This window comes from Sorex fumeus, unplaced genomic scaffold (genome assembly GCF_029834395.1).
Source record: "Sorex fumeus unplaced genomic scaffold, SorFum_2.1 ptg000153l, whole genome shotgun sequence".
In the NCBI taxonomy this organism is placed as follows: Eukaryota; Metazoa; Chordata; class Mammalia; order Eulipotyphla; family Soricidae; genus Sorex; species Sorex fumeus.
The window spans coordinates 1060401-1076167 of record NW_026606210.1 but is presented as its reverse complement, the minus strand read 5'-3'; positions in this window follow the sequence as shown (position 1 = coordinate 1076167).

Genomic DNA, 15767 nt, shown 5'->3' with positions numbered 1-15767 from the left:
AGGCCGCGGTGCGCCTGGCAGAGCGGCCGAGGCCCGGGCCGTGCGGGGAGCCACAGCGCCGGCCTGCAGCTGGGCTGGACCCGCCGCCCGGGTCTCCGCGGGGCCTGGGCCTCTCTGGCGCCCGCAAGAGGGACGCGGGACCGGGCGGTGGCGCTCTGCTCCCGGCCTCGCCGGCTGCCCGGGCTTTGGGCGAGCCTCGGGCCCTGCAGGGTGTCCAGAGCGGAGGCGCCGGCTTAGGGTGGGGACGGGCCGGGGGACCCCAGCGGCGTGTGGCCACGCGCCCCTGAACGGGCCTCGGCGAAAAGCTCATCGGCTTTGTGCTTCCCGGTGGTTTGGGAATTAGAGAAAACCGAGCGGGTGAGTGGCAGCCCCGACTCCCGGGGGGGCCCCTCCGGCTGGGGCACTCGGGAGCACCTGCCCCCCACCCTGAGGGTCCCCCCCGCCCAGCCCCTCCCAGCCCGCTGCCCCCATCCCCAAGGGTCCCCCGGCCCAGCCCGCTGGCTCTGCGGGTCTCCTTGTCCCGACCTTGGCGGCTCTCCCTGTCCTTCCCTCGTCCTCCCTCCGTCCCAGGACGCCCGGGGCAGGGCTGGCCCTGCTGTGGCTCCGAGAATTCCCAGTGCCAGACGCTGGAATGGGAGCATGGCCGCCAGCCGCCGGACCCCAGCCCGAGTGTGACCGACTGTGGGGCCTCCCTTCCCCTCCCCTCCCCTCCCCCTCCTCCCCTCCCCCTCCTCTCTTCCCTCGACCCTCCCCTTCCTCTCCTCCCGCCCCTCCTCCCCCCCAGCTGCTCTCCTGATGCGCGTGACGGTCTCCCTGTCTCTGTGGACACAGGTCGTGAGGCTGCCGACGCTGGGCCAAGCCGCGGGCTGAGAATTCCTGGAGGGATCTTGCTTCTTCCGCGTCTGCTCAGTGGACGCTCCTGGTCTGGGGCGAGGGGACTTCAAGGGGCCGGGTCAGGGACCACATTTCCCCTCCAGCTGCGCAGATGCTCCGGGGGAAGCGCCCGAGATGGGGCCTGAAACACATTCTGCCTCCTGGGGTGCATGTGTGTGTGTGTGTGTGTGTGTGTATTTGCCTGCATATGCATGTGTGTGTGTTTGTGTGTGCACGTGTGTGTATGTGTGCATGTGTGTATGTGTGCGTGTGTGCACATGTGTGTTGTGTGTGTACATGTGTGTGTGCACGCACGAGTGTATGCGTGTGTCCATATGTGTGCGTGTGTGTGCGTGTGTGCATGTGTGTGTCCATGTGTGCATGTGTGTGCTTGTGTATGCGTGTGTGTGTACTTGCCTGCATATGCATGTGTGTGTGTTTGTGTGTGCACATGTGTGTACGTGTGCACATGTGTGCATGTGTGTACGTGCATGTGTTGGTGTGTGCATGTGTATGCATGTGTGTGTGCATGTGTGCATGTGTGTGTCCACGTGTGCATGTGTGTGCTTGTATATGCGTGTGTGTGCGTGTGTGCATGTGTGTGTCCATGTGTGCATGTGTGTGCTTGTGTATGTGTGTGTGTACTTGCCTGCATATGCATGTGTGTGTTTGTGTGTGCACGTGTGTGTGTGTGCGCACATGTGTGCATGTGTGTATGTGCATGTGTTGGTGTGTGCATGTGTATGTGTGTGTGTGTGTGTGCGCGCGTGTGTGTGCGGCCCTCCTGAAGGAATCCCGGCACGCCCGCCGTGTCTGTGTGGGCGCAGACCTGCCCGCCCGTCTCCTCTGGTCCCAGCCCACTCTTCTTGCCGACGCCCCCCCCGTCTGCTGGGAGTTTTGTGGCCCCTCAGCTCGCCCGGGCCTCGTTTCTGTCCGGGGCTGCCCCGGGTGCTGGAGGTCCGGGCAGTGGGCCGTGGGCAGCTCACGGTCAGCGTCTGTGTCCGCTCGTCTGCGCCAGGGCACAGCCCCGCCCTGAGCCCTCCCGCCTCCAAGCCCGTTTCTCCCCGTTTCCCTCCTCGAAAGCCGGTCGCCGACCTGAGCGTCTCCTCCTCTCACAGGCGACGTCCGCTCTCTGAGGCCGAGTCCAGCTCTGCGAGGCCGTGTCCACCCCCTCCCGGCCACGTCGGAGTGAGCCGGGCGCTCGCTCGTGCTGGACACTGTGACGAAGACTCAGGTACTGGATCAAAGTCGTTCCTCCTCTCCCAAGTGTTCGGGCCTCTGACGCTCTCTCTGCTGTTGGTTCCTGGGGGTCTGCCGGGGGTGGGGGCTGCGTGTTCTGATGGTTTTGGTTCTCTCCCGTGGGCCGGAGCAGACGGTGGGTTCTGCCTCCGCCGATACGGACTCCATGGTGTCTGCCAGGCACGGGGGTCGTGGTCTTCCGGCAGTGCCCCTGGGCCGGTGTGTGTGTGTGGGGGGAGCTCTCCGGCCCTGCCCTCCCTGGGCCCAGAGCGGTCACCCTCCGCTGGACTGGCGGGTCCTGACTCCACAGAAGGACACTGAGGCTCCCGGGCCAGAGGACAGTGTCTGTCTCTGCTGCTGACGTCCACACCATCCTGACCTGCTGGGTCTAGGGTCAGTTCGGTCTCCCGCTCGCTCTCTCCACCGTGTCCTGGCTCCTTCCGGATTTCACCCCGTGTCTAGGCTCAGTGCGTTCCCAGCTCTCTCTCTCTCTCATTCCGTTCCCATCATATTGGCCCACAAACCCGACTCCTCCCTCCCGGAGTGTTTACTGGGGGGTCAGCACGCAGGCACCGGGCAGGGCCGACCTTCAAGGCGCCCTTGGTGGGCGCTGTGTGGGCTTCGTCCATCTCTGATCCTCTTTGCTCTGCGCCCCCATTTCCTGTCAACTTGCACGGTGTCCTGGGCAGCCCAGACCCGCCCGGAGGCCTGAGGGGGCAGCCCTGGGCCGTCTGGAATCAGGGTCATGCGAGGTGGGGTGTTGCTGCCGGAATTTCCACTTAGGATGTTTTCAGAGTTCATTTGTGTGGCAGCCGAGGCCAGTGATTGGTTCTTTTGGCTTAATTTGGTGTTGGGGCCACACTGAGTGGTGCTCAGGGTCACTCCTGGTTCTGTGCTCGGGGCTGACTCCCGGCTCTGTGCTCAGGGCTGACTCCCAGCTCTGTTCTCAGGGCTGACTCCCGGCTCTGTGCTTAGGGCTGACTCCCGGCTCTGTGCTCAGAGTCACTCCTGGCTCTGTGCTCAGGGCTGACTCCTGGCTCTGTGCTCAGGACTCACTCCAGGTTCTGTGCTCGGGGCTGACTCCTGGCTCTGTGCTCAGGACTCACTCCTGGTGATGCTCAGGGATGACTCCCGGCTCTGTGCTCAGGGCTGACTCCTGGCTCTGTGCCCAGTGTCACTCCTGGCGTGTTCAGAGGACCGAACGGGAGGCTGGGTCTCAAACCCAGACTGGCTGCACGCAGGACAAGTGCCCGACCTGTTTGAGTCCTATCATCCTGGCCCCAGATTTTTATTCATTTTCATGGACACACAGTCCATAGTGAACAGCAACAACAACAAAATGCTCACATCCATTTGGACACAGGGCTTCCGTCTTGTTTGCCGGTTATGAACGATGCTGCCCTGGGCAGGGTTCGAGGCCCAGTGCATTTTTATTTCAGCGGCGCGTGTCCCTAGAACCCGCATCTCGGGCACCTGTGCGTGGCCCCCGGGGCCGGCCTCCCCCTTGTCCACGTGGCGGCAGCATCTGCAGCCGCGTGCAGTTCCCAGCCAGCCCCCGTGGCAGTGCTCGGCCGTGCCGGGGGTGGGGAGGGCGTCTCGTCGCGGTTCTCCGTCTCTCTGATGACTAATGATGTCGAACATCTGCCGTGCGCTTCTTGGCCATTTCCCGGCTCTCGTAGAAGCAGCCGCGAACCCAAGCCGTTTCCTAATGTAAAAATTTGCATTTTAAAATGATCGACATGCGGTTTTTATCGTTTTAATTTTTTTTAAAGAAGCGAATCTCAGGAGACGTGCAATCTGCAAATACGGGATGGGCAGGGGTTCGTCTTCTCAACGGCTCTGTCGGAAGCGGGAAGTTCAGAGCCTGACCTAGTCTCGTTGTCAGTGTGTCCTCCCTTCCTCCCTCCTTCCCTCCTCCCTTCCTCCTTTCCTCCCTTCCTTCTTTCTTTCTTTCTCTTTTCTTTCTCTTTCTCTCTCTTTCTCTTTCTTTCCTTCCTTCCTTCTTTCTCACTTTCTCTCATTCTTTCCTTCTTTCCCTTTCTCTATCTTTCTCTTTTATTCTCTTTTCATTTTTTCCTTCTTTCTCTCCCTTCCTTCCTTCATTCCTTCCTTCCTCCCTCCCTCCCTTCCTTTCTCTTTCTTTCATTGCTTCTTTCTTTCTCTTTTCTTTATTTCTCTCTCTTTCATTTCCTTCTCTCTCTTTCCCTCTTGCTCTCTCTTTATCTTTCTTTTCTTCCTTCCTTCCTTCTTTTTCTTTCCTTTTCTCAAGTTCTCTCATTCTTTCCTTCTTTCCCTTCCTCTCTCTTTCTCTTTCTTTCATTCTCTTTTCATTCTTTCTTTCTTTTTCTCCCTTCCTTCCTCCCTCCCTCCCTCCCTCCTTCCCTCCCTCTCTCTTTTTCCCTTTCTCTCTTCTCTTTTTCATTCTTTCCTTCTTTATCTCCCTTCCTCTCTTCCTTTCTCCCTCCTTCCTTCCTTCCTTTCTTTCTTTCTTTCTTTCTTTCTTTCTTTCTTTCTTTCTTTGTCACACCCAGCTGTGCTCAGGGCTCACTCCTGGTGGGCTTGGGGCGCCATAGGGGGTTCTGGAGATCGAATCTGAGTCAGACACATGCAAGGCAGGCACTGTCCCTGCTGTCCCATCAACCCGGCCAGTCCCTTTCCTCTTGCTTGTGCGTTGGGTGTGACCCCGCGGCTCACGCAGACCAGCCCATCTCAAAGGTCTTGCTCCACGCTCTCGTCTGTGTTTCTCCGTCTTAGCGCTCACTCTTTCATGCGGTTCCTTGAGTCTGTTGGGGGCCGTGGCGAGGCCCTAATCCCGGCCCTGCGTGTCCACCCACAGTGACAGGGCACAGCAATGCGGCTTCTCCCCGTGGACCGCCCGGCCTCACCGTCTGATCCCAACCGAGCGTCACACGAAGGGCCGTTTCTTGGAGCCCCGTAGGCTCGCGGCTCTGTCCCGTGTCACTGCAGCTCCGCCTGGAATCCTGTGACTTTGCGCTAAGTTCTGCAATTGTACAGTATGAGTCCTCTGAACGTATCGCTTTCCTTTCCAAGACTGTTGGGGTTAATGCCTGGGCCTCACCCTCACGCATAACTTTCAAGTCTGGTTTGTGCGATGCGACTCACAACTAGTTTGGCTGCTGGCGGGGGATTCCGACTGAATGTCAATGAGAAGCATCACGAGGGTGACCGTACTGCCTGGATGTGGTCATTTAGGTTTTTAGATGTACAAGTCTTGCACCCGTATTAATGCTCCTCTGATGTTTAGGAACACACAGCACCCTTCTGTTCTGAGGTTCTTTTTTTTTTTTGCTTTTTGGGTCACAGCCCGCGATGCACAGGGGCTACTCCTGGCTCTGCACTCAGGAGTTACTCCTGGCGGTGCTCAGGGGACCATATGGGATGCTGGGAATCGAACCCGGGTCGGCCGCGTGCAAGGCAAACGCCCTCCCCGCTGTGCTATCTCTCCAGCCCCTATTGTTTGATTTTTGTCAGCCTTTTCGGCGTGTGTCGCAGAGACCATGAGACGTCCCCGTCCCTTGTTCCGTCACCGTGGTGGCGCTCATCCGTGAAATCTAGACTCCTGACCTCCCGCTGCCTTGCTAGGACGAGGCCTTCCGGGTCTGGGCGGCCCGAGTTTCCCCGCGCGTTGCTGACCCATCCTGACGGCCTTTTTAATCACAAAGATTCTCCGTCGCTGCGGGTGAGACTGACGCGTCTTCTAGTTCTTTTTCTTGTCAGGTTGCTTTGGGGTCAGCTGGGGCCGGTCCCCTAACACGAACCAACACATGCCGCCTCCTACTCCCTGTTTTTTTTTTTTTTAGAGGAGTTTGGGAACAATTGTATTTATGTGTCTTGGGAGGTTTAGCAGAATTCGCCGGAGAAGCCCATGTGAACGGAGGCTCTTCCTGGCGGACACATCTTGGTTCCGAACCAAGAGAACGTTCGCGCTATCTCCCCCCGGCGGCCCCTGCCGGCAGCCGCTTGTTCTGCTCAGGCGCGCGTGGGAAATTCTTCCTGACCTGCCAGAACATGAGTCCCATCTCGCTGGAGGTTGGGGGCTGGCTGAGGGCACACAGGTGTGGCCTCGCATTGCAAGGGGGCAGACACAGAAAGCAGCGTCAGAGGAGAGGGCTGGACATTCACAGCTACGTGGACGGTGGACGCCGCACGCTTCACTATTCAGGGGTCCCAAGGAAAGCACCGCAGGGAACTAGAAACTGCTTCGTGGGGGGCTCAGCATGAAGACAGGGCATGCCAGAACTCATCAAATGCAAACAAAGCAGTGCCCGAGGAGAAGACGGTTCTATAGTCCTATATTACGAGTTTCCTAAGCCAGCACCCTTCAGACCTAAGCTCTTGGCTGTCAGATGAACAGAGAGGAGAGGAGAACTTCTAGTGCAAAGAGTCGATCGAAAATCCAGAAGCAGGGGCTGGAGCCATAGCACAGCGGGGAGGGCGTTTGCCTTGCACGCGGCAGACCCAGGTTCGATTCCCAGCATCCCATAGGGTCCCCCGAGCACTGCCAGGAGAGATTTCGGAGTGCATGAACCAGGAGTAACTCCTGTGCATCGCTGGGTGTGACCCAAAAAAAGCAAAAAAAAAAAAAAAAACAAAAAAGAAAATACCGAAACAGCCAATGAAATTAAAAAAAAAAGGGGGGGGGGGCGCAGAATTCGACAGGGTGCATTACCTGCAAATCGACAGAGTTGTGAGACTCGTCCAGTTAAGGAAGAAGGTGGGCGCTCACCCACGAGACCTCTACTCAGAATTAGCTCGGAAGGTCCTGGCAGGCCCCCAGGGGAAACCCAGGGCCGGGCTCTGGACGGAACACAGAGAATGAAATCTCCGTTAGGCGGTGCCGTGACCACAGAGAGGGCAAGTTAGAAGGAGACCCCCCCCACCACCCGGCATCCCCCAGACCTATTGAACAAATAAACATAGACACCAGGCTGCAGGGGGGGGGGGCCGGGATCAATAGCTAAAGTCGATTTCTCTAGTCGCCCAAAGAACTTTAGAGAGCTGAAAGGGGCTTTATTTAGAATCGCGTCTGCTTTGACTCCAGAGGGGGCTTGGCGAACGTGGGTGGGGGGGTCAGAGGGGGGTGAGGGCAGCGGGGGAGGGTCCGGGGTACTTGGGTAGTGATGGAGGAGTAGCTTTGCACGTGAAGACCCTGGCCGGAGCACTGTTATAGCTACTCCGCCTTGACTCGGATAAGCTAGAAACAGCGTCAGCCTTCAAGGGTACCAGCCCTCTCTGGTCAATGTTTCTGTCTCACGTAAGCGAAAATAAATGTTTTCTGTGTGCACACATAGGTATAAGTGTGTAAGCGTGACAGATGGAGGCATACGTGTGTACCAACAAACTGCTAATGTATGCGAGAATATGTCTGTGGATTACGCATCAAAGTTTAAATATAGTTATTCTAGGAGAAGCTTTGTTAAAAACGAAGTGATTACTATATTGATCTTTGGATCCCATTACCTTGTTGAATCACTTGTTTATACGAAATTGTTTTCTACGTTATTCCGGTCTCAGAGCACGGAATTATTTATGAATGGCGGCCACTTTCATTCTGCCTCGATGCACCTTTTTTCTTTTTCTTAAATGATTCTGTTGAATATTATTTGTGTGAAACTAGCTGGCTTTGTTCACCGTTGCTTTTTTTATTATCAGATTGGAGATGATTAGTTCTTCCTAATTCCTAAGTTTTTATCCCGAGCGGGTATTGATTTCGCTGATGGCTTTTTCTCTCCTCATCACGTGGACCTACGGATGCGCGCTCCGTGATGAATTACGCGGACAGATACTTCTCTTTGCTATGATAAAACTCATTTTCTCTTGATTTATGTAGAGATTGGGCATGTGAGTTTGAAAGGAACAGGATGTAATTCTCTTGCCTAAAATGTTGTATTGGGAAAGAAACACATAAAAGGCATCAAAAAGGAAAAAGAATTAGAAAGTGTGTGAACAAAGGGAATGTGGAATGTGTTCTGTGGGAACGACAGGGCTGCTGAGGATTAAGGGAGGCGGAGGGGGGCCCGGGCGGGCCACAGGCGCTGGTGACCGTTAGGAGGCAGCCCCCCCCCCCCCCCACACACATACACACAGACCCCGGCAGCTCCTCTCGGGCAGCTCCCCGCGGACACACAACAGCCGCCACAGTGACCACAGGGGCCGGGGGCCCGCACTCTGGCGTCTGTGTGAAGATGAGCGGGACGCAGCCTTGCGAGTGCAGCTGGCCGGACCCTGGACGGACTCGTGGGCCGGAAGCCCCCACGCAGGTGTGTTCCGGCCTCTGAGAGGGGCCCGGGCGTCCGGCTGGGCAGGTGCTGCCGACTGGTCCAGCAATCTCGGGCAGCCGGAGAGTCACGTGGCCACGTGGACTCAGGCCCTGAACCCCCCCTCCCCCGACACCCCCTAAATTAGGTGCTGCCTGGAAACCCATTACTCTCGGGAAGGCGCGGGGCATAAATCTTCGGGACCTTGTCTGAGATGGATAATGGCTTCTTAAATCAGATCAAAGGGGGCAGCAGCACAGGGAAAGCGTTTGTTGCCCTTTATCAACGCCCCGGACTCTTGTTCTGCGGGGGACACGGCCGAGGAGGCGTAGGGAGGCTTCAGCACGGGAGGAGACGTCGGCGGAGTCTCTGGGGCGTCTTGAGTCTTGGATGGAAGCGCCAAGGCACAGAGAACCAATTAGCAGTGGCTCAGGACGTGGAAGGGACTTCCTTTCAGGATGTGGCCTCATACACGCCAGGGCGAGGTCAGTGCTGGTCCTTCCAAGCAGTCATCGCTGGGGAGGGAGAGACAGACAGACAGACAGATAGACACAGAGCTGGAACGTCAGCCGGTGCAGCTTCATTCCGGATGCGGTGAAATGTCTGTGAGGGCCAAAGGCTCTGGTGGTGCCTGCATCTGCCGGGGCGGGGGGAGGGGGGCGGGGCTGGGAAGTCGGCCTCTGGGCAGGCCGGGGCAAGGTCAGTGCTGGCCTTTCCAAGCGGTCTTCGCTGGGGAGGGAGAGACAGACAGACAGACAGAGCTGGAACATCAGCCGGCTCTACAGGGTGCAGCTTCATTCTGGATGCAGTGAAATGTCTGCTAGGGCCAAAGACTTGGTTAGTGCCCGCATCTGCAGAGGTGGGGCTGGGAGGTTAACCTCCGTGCGTGGGGGTCTTTCCTGCTCTTTTGCTTGGGGGCTTCACACTGGGCGGTGCTCAGGGCTCCCTCCTGGTGGGCTCGGGCTGACCGTGACGCAGGGATGGGCCCGGACAGGGGTGCGTGTTCTTCTCTCCTGCCCTGGGTTTGGGTTCTAGAAGAGACGGAGGCGGGTGCAGGCTCGCTCCTGTGCTGTGCGGGAGGGGACGGGACAGGAGCCACGACCTCATGCCAGGGCAAGTTCCCCAGGACCCCGCCAGGCAGGGGTGGGCGGGGGTGTCGTCAGCCTCTGGGCATTGAGAACACTGTTGTGCCCAGTGGTACCACTGCGTGGTGCCGACCCACAGGGGCGTCCCCAGGAGAGACAGTAGCTCACCTTCGTCCCCGAGGGCGCACAGGGTGAGCTGCGGGGTGGGCAGCGCCTGGCACCCACGGCAGGCAGGTGGGTGGAGAAACCCCCTGGCTTCGGGGCGTCCCTCCCTGACGGGCAGGACAAACCAGGGGCGCCCCCCCCCCCCCTAGAGACGAAACAAGGTTACAATAACGTAGATACTCCCAGGGCTGGGTTTAACAGTAACAGTAACAACCAAAGGGGAACAAGTTAGCAACTTGACCTTCAAAGACGCTCAAGATAAAAGCTGAAGAGTGAACACTGCCTGCTGGGAACTGATGAAAATATATGAGAGTTTATAAAAACAGAAAAACAAAACAAAACACATCGGAATATCAGAAGGAAGTCGATCCTTGGTCAGTGGCGTGCAAGGCCAGCACCCTCCTCCGTGCCCACCAGCACCAAAGGACACGCCAGGGACCCCCCTCTGGCCTTACCGCCCGGTGGGCTGGAGCTGGGGTGTGAGTGGGGGCAGGGGGGCTTGTCCGGCCCCTCTGCTTCTCCCTCTGCCGGATGTGCTGGCCTCCGGGTTCCCAGCCGTGGACATCGGACCTTCTGTATCTCTCACGGTGCCCCGTCCTTCCCCCGTGGGACTCTGACAGACTTTGCAACCACACGTCCCAGTGGCCTGTCGTTTGCCAGTCAACCCCCCCACCCCCCTTCTCGGCAGCTTGTTTTATTTTCATTTTCCTAACCGTGTCTTGCCCACAGCAAAGGCTTTTCATTCTGGTCCAGCCGGAAATTGGTAAAATAAATGAATAAATCTTCCGGTATGCCGGGGTCACACCCACCAACTGACACCCCTGGCGCCATGTAATCCCATCAACGGCCAAGACCCAGAGACTATATAAAACCCAGCTCCCGGAAGCGTGAGACATCTTATTATCTCATTCTTACTTTGGACTACCTGGCAGGCTACCGAATGTAACCTGCCCACACGGCAGAGTCTGGCAAACTCCCCGTGGCGTCCCCAATATGCCAAATGCCAGTAACAATGATGGGTCTCATTCTCCTAATCCTGAAAGAACCTTGAATATGGCACTTTTTAAAATCTCAGGGCTAGGACGAAGGAGACGTTACTGGGGCCTGCTTGAGGCAATCAACAAACAACAGGATGATCGTGATTGTGAAATCAATAAATAAACATATATTTTTCCTTGTTATGAATCGTAGCCGTGGAGAGTTGCAGCTAACAGTTCTTCGCCTACCCCCAAGGTCACTCTCCCCGACTTTCTTCAGAAGTTTTTGAGTTCACCTTGAACCCTGGGCCGCTCGGGAGCTAAATTCTGTATTACTCCGCGCGCTGGGGGGGCCAAGTCCTGGGCCGCTGGCCGCCCCGGCGCACGCACGCTCGGCTGTGGGAAAGGCCCCTTGATCCATCGAATTGCCTTTGTCCCTCTGTCAAAAATCAATTCAGGCTCTCCACACGGGGCCGCGCTGGCCTCTGTTCTGCCCCATTGATCCTGCATCTGTCCATTCCCTGCCAATATCACATTATCTTGATTACCGGAGCTTTGTGTTAAGTCTTGAAATCAGTGGGAATCCTTCAACCTTGGAACTCGCCCGAACAATTGTTGCATCTTCGAGTTCCTGACACACTCATTCCTTTCGAGTTCTTATTTCCTGCAGCAGCTTCTTAGAAATTACTAGAGCAAGTCTCGTCATTGCAGATTCGAACCTCCCCCCTGACCTCCCCCCGCCCCCCCCCCCCCCCCGCAAGTTCCTGATTTTCCTTGATTCCGGTTTGTTTCTTGTTTATCCCTATTAAAGTTTTTGTCTTAAATTATCCTTAGCACGCCCTTTTCCTTCTGTGGGGGATATTCTTTCTGTCTGTCTGTCTTTATTTTTGACATTTCTTTTAGATATGTTTCTTGCAGTCAAGAAGTGGCAGCATTGTGAGGCTGGAGCGATAGCACAGCAGGGAGGGCGTTTGCCTTGCATGTGACCTGACCCGGGTTCGATCCCCGGCATCCCATAGGGTCCCCCGAGCACCGCCAGGGGTAATTCCTGAGTGCAGAGCCAGGAGGAACCCCTGAGCATCGCAGGGTGTGACCCAAAAAGAAAAAAGGAAAAGAAAAAGAAGTTGCTGCATTGAGCGCTGACCTGTCCCCTCGGGGGACTTTGGCTCCCCGAGGTTAGCCCGTTTGGGGACATTTGTCCTGATTCCTCCGTGTCCTGCTCAGCCTCCGTTTTCTGTCTCCCCATTTCCTGCCGCCCCACGGCGGGTTAACAGCCTCTCCATCATCCTTTTCTCTGCGCCATCAGCTTGGAGCTTATGGAGTATAATTGGCTGGTTTTAGGGCTTCTCCGTCACACTTTCAAACCCGTAGCTAACTCCATTTTTCCAGTGAAATGCAGTTTCTCCGGGACAGAGTCGTCGGCTCCGTGCCAGCCGTTTCCTGGCGCCCCCGGCCCCCCCGCGGGAACGTGGGTGCCAGGAGCCTGTCCCGCCTTCCCTGGCAGGGGACGTGCACGGTCACGGCCGCCCTCCACTCCTGCTGGCTGTGGTGTGTGTGTGTGTGTGTGTGTGTTTGTGAGTGTGTGTGTGTGTGTCCTGCTCCCGCTGGCTGTGGTATGTGTGTGTGTGTGTATATATGTGTTTGTGAGTGTGTTGTGTGACCTGCTCCTGCTGGCTGTGGGGTGTGTGCGTGTGTGTGTGTGCATGTGTGTGTGTGTGTGTGTGTGTGTGTGTGTCTCCCAGACGGCCACCGACACCTGTCTGCCACCAACACATGCCGGGGAGACGCAGAAAAGGCCTGTGAGAAGCTCCAGCGAACTCCTGCCCTGCTGGAGTGAGGGGACCCTACCCGGGTCCCTGGAGGTGGCCAGGGCTGTCCACAGTGGTCATTTGGGCCCTGAAGACTCCCCCCACCCACTTTGTGGGTCTGTGTGAGGTCAGAGGAAATCTCCAGGGCACTGGTCACACCCTTGGAGTGAGACAGCTGCTGGTCGTGAAGGTTCCCGGGTCAGTCCCTGATCTGGGGTTCAGGGTCCGGGCGCTGGTGCCCCCCGAAGCTGCTTCTGTGCAGGGCAGCACGGCCCCCGTGGGTCCGAGGGACAGCCCCCTCTCCTCTGGGCACTGACCCCAGTCACTGGATGTAAGGAGCTGGGGGCTCCAAGCAGGAGGGTCCCGGAGAGGCGTGCGGGGGGCTTCTGGGCCCTCCCCAAGCCTTTCCCGATGTGAGCTGCAGCTCCTTGCGTGGCTGTGACCCACTAGTCCACTCTGCCCAGGCAGCCTGTCCCCACTGTCCACGAGCCAGCACGGCACCGGGGCGTCCCCCGGTCCGCAGTGTGTGCTGCAGGCTTGGACACTGGTGACCCGGGCTGGACCCTTCACAGGAACCCGCGTCCCCTTGTGGGCCTTTGGAGACGGCCCTGGTCCTTCAGTCGCTGCCCTCTGAGTGGCACCCGGATTGTTTGTGTGATTTCCTTTCTTGTTTGGGGAGGGGCCACACCCAGCTGAGCTCAGGGCCACTCCTAACTCTGTGCTCTGGGATGACTCCTGGCTCAGTGCTCGGGGCTCACTCCTGGCTCTGTGCTCAGGGCTGCTCCGGGCTCTGTGCTCAGGGTCACTCATGGCCTGGGGGCCCATGCAGTGTCGGGGATTGACCCCGCATTAGCTGTGTGCAAGGCCAGTGGCTTTCCCACTGCCCCTCCCCACCCCCGGCTCTCTGCCCCAGGCGCCTTCTCTGTCCCGTCTGGCTGCTCCCCCTGCGCGTGCCCGACTTTGGCCTTGTGCCCTCATGTCCCAGCTTCCCTCCGCTCTCTCCTCACTGCCCAGTGCTCACTTGGGGAACTGGGTCCTGAGCCCCGTCAGGGTCTGTTCACCGTCTTGTCCTGCCCTGCCTTCTGCATGGGCACTGGTTACTGTTACTGTTATTCTGTTACTCTGTTTCTCACAGCCGAGATCCGCTTGTTTCCTTGGTAAGGGGGGCCGAGGGCGCACCAAGCTGAAAGGTCTGGGAGGAGGGTGTGTCGGCATCTGCTCAGGGGCACAGAGTGGACACCCCAGGCCCCCCCAGCCCCACGCAGAGCCCGGCGCCCACCCGGAGCCCAGCCGCCTGCAGGGTGACCGCATGCTGAGCCCACTTGCACCCAGCAGCCCCGAGCCCGTCCTGCCGGCCTGGGGCGTCTCGTCCCGGGGCTTGGGGGGCAGGAGGGCTGCCCACATGGCGCCGGAGAGAGCTGGGGGTCCCCCGGCTGGCTCCAACCGGCTCCTTCGTCACTGGCTCTGACGGGGCAACACTGAGATTACTGTATTTTCTGTGATTACTTAAAAATGACGGTGTGCACTGGGCAGTGATGAACTAAAGGAGACTCCAACGCTGCCGTCAGAGTCCGGGGGGTTTCCACGCCGGGGGCCGCCGCCAGTCACGAGACACCACTCCCAGGGCCGGCCCGTGTGGACCCCTGGTGCTGTTTGGGGGGAGACACTGACCCCCCTCCCTGGTGGCCTCCACCTTAGCCTGGCTGCTGGGTGCAGTGGGGAGGCAGGGCGGGCAGGAGCGGGCAGGGCGGGTGGGGACATCGAGGACAGCGGCTCTGGGGCCCGGTGGCTGGTCTCCCTGCGGGCGACGCCTCTCCCCTGCCCAGGGGCTCTGCAGGTTCTGGGCTCACAGCAGTCGTGGGGAAGGCGCCCTGGGGGCTCCTGGCGCTGACCAGGTGGTCACCCGTGACAGTGGGAACTGGTCTGTGGCCGCCTGCCCTGGGCACCCCTTGAGCCAGTGGCTTCTGTGGCCGCGAGAAGCAGCCTGGGTGGGGGAAACCGAGGCAGGAAGGGTCGGAGGGGAGACGCGCCCCATCTCTCTGCTGAGCCCCAGGGCGTGGGGTCCTGACAGGCCAGGGGTGGGCTCAGCTGGTCCCCCGAAGCCACACCCACTGGCCGGAGGTGACAGGGGCCAGTGGCGATGCCAGGGCGGTGCGGACGGGCGCGTTAGTGCAGGCGGTGTGTGAGTCTGTGCACCAAAGCACAACTAACGTGATTGCCGTGACCTGGACTTTAATCATGACACTTCAGAAAATATCTAGGGGTTCCGGTAAGCTCCCCTCCCTCCGTACCCTCCCCAGTGTGCCAAAGCATCACCCAAGGGGGAGTCACTGCCCCCCAAACTGAGGCCAGTTTCCCTCTTTCTAAATAACTTGGATTCGTCCTCCTCCTCCTCTTTCTCCACCTCCTTCTCCTCTTCCTCTTCCTTCTCTCCCTCCTCCTCTCCTCCTCCTCCTCCTCCTCCTCCTCCTCAATCTCCAGTTTCTCCTCCTCCTTCTCTCCCTCTTCCTCCTCCTCCTCCTCCTCCTTCTCCAGTTTCTCCTCCTCCTCTTCCTCCTCCTCCTTCTTCTCCTTCAGTTTCTTCTCCTCTTCTTCTTTCTCCTCCTCCTCCTCAATCTCCAGTTTCTCCTCCTCCTTCTCTCCCTCTTCCTCCTCCTCCTCCTCCTCCTCCCCCAGTTTCTCCTCCTCCTCTTCCTCCTCCTCCTCCTCCTCCTCCCCCAGTTTCTCCTCCTCCTCTTCCTCCTCCTCCTTCTTCTCCTTCAGTTTCTTCTTCTCCTCTTCTTCTTTCTCCTCCTCCTCCTCCTCCTCCTCCTCCTCCTCCTCCTCCTCCTCCTCAATCTCCAGTTTCTCCTCCTCCTTCTCTCCCTCTTTCTCCTCCTCCTCCTCCTCCTCCTCCTCCTCCTCCTCCTCCTCTCCCTCCCGTGTTTGGGACACACCCGGCAGTGCTCAGGGCTCACTCCTGGCAGACTCGGGGACCCTGTGAGATCCCGGGGCTCTCTCCTGGGCTGGCCGCGCCCAAGGCCAGCACCCGCCTTGCCAAACGATCGCTCTGCCCCCTGCTTCATCTTTTCAAGCTTCTGCATATTCTTGAAATGCCCTGAGATGGTTCTGGTTCTGAATCAAGAGAACTCACTGCAGAAGGAAGATTCTGGAACAACCGGGGGGGGGGCAGTCTGGGGGCTTGTGCGGGGTCCGGAGACCCCTCAAGCTTCTGAGGAAGCCCAACCCCCCAACCCCGGTCTGCTCACAGCCAAACTGCCACGTGGAAACAGACAAGCCTCAGTGATCGGAAGCTGCCCCCGTGGGGCCCCCAGAAACGTCGTCTGCGGTGCTCAGCCTGGA